The following is a 538-nucleotide window of genomic DNA, read 5'->3' as shown; positions in this document are numbered from 1 at the left end:
ACAATCACTATTTTTCTATTAATTAACATTATTTTTTAATAAAATAAAGTAATATATATAATTCACTTGTGTATGATGATATGAAAACAAAAAAGACATCGAATGGATGGAAGAAAGGGAGGGGGGCATAGTGATGATAATGATGAAGAAGAAGATGAAGCCAAAATGGGTTTCATTTTCCAAATAAATGAGTATGGCTTTGGTACTCAATTACATGAAAGAAAAGGGACAAATAAGGGACCTAACTATATTGACTATACTGCCCCGTTAGTTTTATCCTCATCATACTTACTTGTACCCTTCCAATACTCCACTCCTACTCTCCCCACGTGATTTTCACGTGCAAATCCCATGTGACCTACTTTTGAGTTTTCAATTTCAGATTGCTTTGCCCCTCAAGTTGATCATGTGTTTTAACAAAATTGTTTGGAAGTCATAGTTTGAGAACTATAAATATTTAGATAGTTAAAACTTATTTTTTTTATTTTGGTTGTATTCATTAATTATTGTTAAATAAATATATAATATTAGATATAAT

Source organism: Arachis ipaensis, chromosome B02, assembly GCF_000816755.2.
Source record: "Arachis ipaensis cultivar K30076 chromosome B02, Araip1.1, whole genome shotgun sequence".
NCBI lineage: Eukaryota > Viridiplantae > Streptophyta > Magnoliopsida > Fabales > Fabaceae > Arachis > Arachis ipaensis.
The sequence above is the reverse complement of the archived record's forward strand: the minus strand, read 5'-3'. Positions refer to the sequence as shown.